This window comes from Sinocyclocheilus anshuiensis, unplaced genomic scaffold, assembly GCF_001515605.1.
Source record: "Sinocyclocheilus anshuiensis isolate Anshui unplaced genomic scaffold, SAMN03320099.WGS_v1.1 scaffold3210, whole genome shotgun sequence".
NCBI lineage: Eukaryota > Metazoa > Chordata > Actinopteri > Cypriniformes > Cyprinidae > Sinocyclocheilus > Sinocyclocheilus anshuiensis.
The window spans coordinates 24,202-28,656 of NW_015539990.1; the positions used below are offsets into that span (position 1 = coordinate 24,202).

At 35.9% G+C, this 4,455-nt stretch overlaps 1 protein-coding gene across 1 annotated transcript in view; it reads left to right on the forward strand.

The window, feature by feature from the left end:
* Positions 1-788: 788 nt before the first annotated feature.
* The window catches only part of cdh12a (cadherin 12a), a 72,390-nt gene continuing 68,723 nt past the window's right edge, over positions 789-4,455 (forward strand). The window contains exon 1 of the mRNA XM_016484377.1: positions 789-925. The gene's annotated coding sequence lies outside the window, so the exon portion shown is untranslated. The remainder of the gene's footprint in view (positions 926-4,455) is intronic.

Sequence of the window (4,455 nt, forward strand, 5' to 3'; positions counted from 1 at the left end):
GCAAGAGATCTGTAAAACATTGTGAATGACAGATATAGCCTTGCGGATAAGTATAACACATGTAATCTATAGGAAATCTTTCAAATCCAAATGCATGTATGCACCACAAAAAAAAAACTAAACTGTAAAACCTCTTCCCACCCATAAAAATACTTCAAAAGTCTCTTTAACTGGGTCAAACCACATTCAGAGATTCACACATCAAAAGTTATTAATTGATTAACACAGTATGTTTTCGTCAAAAAAAAAAAAAAAGAACCATAAAACAGTTGGAAAAGTGAATTTAGCCAGAAGATTTTGAGAATACACTAATGTTCTATGTTCACACGTAAGGTGAAAACAACTGAATGTGACAAAAAAATCCTTCAGCTTGTTCATTGAAAATCTCTATGTCCCCTGAGGGTAACGCAGCAAAGCTGACTACGCCGACTATGTTTAGCACTGGTGGGACCCGCATTAATCCAGCAATTTAAAGGGGGAGGAGAGCCAATCTCTGGGAGGGAAGTAACGGCAGACGAGCAGCCTCTGACACCCACAGGCACCCAGTTCCAAGAGCATCAGTCCTGAGCGCATATGAGCATTACAGCAGCCAGCCTCACTCTCTCTCTCACTTCTCTGTCCCCTTGACACTGCAGGGGTGAATACTGAATTCAGCAAGCGCTTTGCTCTCCCCCTCATTCTGTTTTCACAGAGCTCTGCACAATGCTCAGATGAGAGAGGGAGAGACAGTGTGTTAGAGAGAGAGAGAGGGCAAGTTAAAGAGAGCCAAAGAGAGAGCGAGAGGGCGAGCGCATTACAGAGAGTGATTGAGGAGAAGACCAGAAAGAGAGCGTGTGCGCGAGATCGAATAGTTTATTGCAATAGCGACTGGAGGACTGGATTACGCCGCTTTAATCCTCAGGAGACTTTGTGGGACGTTTTGAAGGTATGAGCTAATTTTTGTATAAACAACCTGTTTTAAAGTGACCACAAAGAGAATTTCTTCCACATTAAATGTGGAAAAAACTGAATTGCTGATGGAGAGCTTCTGCAGTTGTTGTGCGATCGTTATTCAGAGGTTGTTTCTTACACGAGTAATGTGAGTCAACCACTCTGGAATGAGACACATCCTGTAAATAACAAGCGCTCATGTAGACATGCGTAATGTGTGAGCGTGGTTTTGAGATCTAACTGAAACATGTGATGGGCAGTTTGCGGCTGTTAAGCAGATGCTGGGGTCAGTTCTTGGTGATGCACTGGTTAAGGGTAAAATATTTATCCTAAGTGAGTGCTGTAATGAATAAGAAATGAATTCTTCCAGTATTCAAGTCAATATAAGGCTTACTGTAAATATGTAGAGGGAGAGTTTACCAAAAAATGAATTTACTCACCTCTTGTCGTTCCAAACCAGTATGACTTTCTTTCTTCTGCAGAGCAAAAAAGAAGATATTTTAAAAAATGTTTCAGTGCTTTTTTGTTCATACAATCAAAGCCAAAAAATCTTTGTGTTTAACATAAGAAAGGATTGGTTTGGAGGTTTGGAGTGACATGAGGAAGAGTAAATGATTTTGGGATGAACTATCCCTTTAAGATTTCGCACAGATTGCATATGGTTCAAAGATGTTCTTTGTGAATTTTAACATCAGGCATTTTATCTTCAGAGCGACGGGGATGGAAAGTGAATTCGGAATAAAAATGGCAGACAAAGGCACATTTTACTGTCATACTGTCAGTACAGAACCTTGTTTCAGGTATCAAACCAAGAAGTTCACTAAACAAATAATGACACTGCACATGCCAGAGGGGAAAAAAGACTCTACGGACAGACCCCCTGAATAAAGTCTGGCTGAAATCTTCAGTCATTTCCTGTAAACTACAATTAGAATGACAATGTCCTACCCGAGCATCGGTGCATATCTGAGTTGCCTCATGCCACTGTATACAACAATGATGGATGATTCAATGTTTGAAAAGGTTCCCTATGACAGACTAGACTAGTTTTATGCCTGCTTTTTTTTTTTTTATTATTATTGCATGTTTGTGTAATTATCCCATTGTTTGCATATTAAACACAGTGTAATGTGCACATTTGCATTTGACAAAGGAATCCATTCAATATGCATTCGCCGCCAAATTAACACACAATAACATTTGTTCTCTATTTCCCAACGGCACAGCTTTCAACATCTCAGCTCTGCTGATAATAGTCCGCATGGAAAGCCATTGTTCGAGGTCTTAACATCAGCCATGTGTGTTCAGACCTTCAAACACTAGTACATCAGAGTCTAGGTTGTTCTCTTGGGCTTCATGTGGAAGGGCCAATAACTCTGTGAATATGAGATTAGACACATTGTTTCATTGGATCTAAGACTCAGAGGACAACAGCACAATTAAACACATCTCTTTATTTACCACAGCCTACATTAATGTGGTGGCTAAATACAGACTGAGACAAAAGCTATGAGAATGCTGGAGAGAAAAAAAAAAGATATTTGAAAATATGCTTATATTTTTACATTACTATTTTAACTTTTTTAATTTTATTATATCCTATTATTTACAGTATAATTGTTTTAATTTAAATTGTATTTTGATAGACACAGTAAAAACTTTGTAGATGCAATACATAGACACTAATAAAAAACTCTAAATTGTCTTTATTTTATGTAATTCTTCAAGAGATAGTTCACCCAAAAATGAATCTGAGTTTTTCCAAACCTGTATGACTTGGAACAGAAAAGAAGATATTTAAGAATGCTGTGGTAACCAAACAGTTTTGGTAACCACTGACTTCCAAAATAAAAAAATAAAAAAATAAAAACCTCTGAGACATTTTTTTTTAAATATCTTTGTTGTTGTTGTTCTATATAAGACAGAAAGTCATACAGGTTTGGAATGACATGATGGTGAGTAAAAGATGACAGATTTTTTATTTATTTATGTATGTATGTATGTATATTTATTTATTTAATTTATTTTTTATTTTGGGGTGAACTATCCCTTTAACTAAGTACCACCTATACCACTCCTCTATTGCTGGATGTTGGTCAAAATTCGATATTGGCCATGAAACTCAAGGTATGATAAATCACTCTACTGTTCCAAACACAACAGAATAAGAAATCATCATGACATGGTACAAGGTGTATATGGAACAAATAGCCTTAAAAGGGCCATGAACGTCTGCTCTTCCAGCACCATGAGGGAATTAATGCTCAAATCAACCTGAATCAGAACCAGGTTATCAGAACAAGCACTTTATTTAAAAACACACACATACTGTCATGTATGTGCCAGATATTGATCTGGTGAAACAACAAAAAAACACCAAATTTGCACAATATATTGTATTTTTAATTGCAATTTACTTAACCACACAAGTAGACAATGGTGTTCCCAAATGTGGTGACCACATAAAAAATCAAGGATTAAAAATCTAATTTTAAGCAGAATGTGGAAATTAAAAGTTTATGATGCAAAAAGAATAATACATATTTAAGATTCTGCAATATTTCTAGGTCACTATTTAAATTTGTGATCGTGATCTGGTGAACTCTTTCGACAGACATTACAGATGCTAAAGCTCAACTGAAGCTCTTTGTTGCTATTTGAATCATCTCAAATCATGCTTGAGAACATGATCATCAGGTCTGACACAAACTTGTGGGGATCATGCAGCTCAAATGATGCTGTCATTAAAGCAAAAAAGGAGAAAACCCAAAATACTTAGACATCCAGAAATGCACATTAAAGGGATAGTTCAAAAATAAAAAATCATTAAAAAACTAAATATAGATTGTATGTATCTATACACCACATGCATTGTAGCTGTATAAAAGCCATATTATGTGCAAATAGCTTTGAAGTGATTCACTTTATGTAAATTCCTTTTCAAGATTAAGATTCATAAGAACAACATATAGGCCTACACATCTTTGTAGTGAGTGACACAGAGAAGGGGAAAAAAACACTTTCATCTACTGCAAAAACAAAAAACAACAACAACAAACATGCTGTAAAGAATCAGAAAAAAGAGGATCCAAACACTGCAGCAACTAGAAGCTCAGTTAAATAAAAATATTTGCGAGTGTGGGTGCTGAAAATCATTCAGCCTTAGGGAGGAAAGCATACAATCTTTTGGGCAGCACATGATATCACAGAGAAAACAAATAAAGAGCAGTAAGAAGCATTTTTTATGGGCCACAGTAAGACTTCTCAAATGTAACATGTTTTCATAATTTATACTGTGATGTTCACAAAAACTATTTTTTTTTAAAAGGATGTTCATTATGAATGGATGACAGGCACAATTAAGCAATTTGTGAGCATTTAAATATCAGTGATGACTCACACTGGAGTGAGATGAACAGATGTTTGGCCAAGACTCCAGTTTGTAATAAATCATACCTTATCAGCCCATTCACTAATTAATCATGCTTATAAAATGTCATGTTTGACATACATAGAACTGTGTTT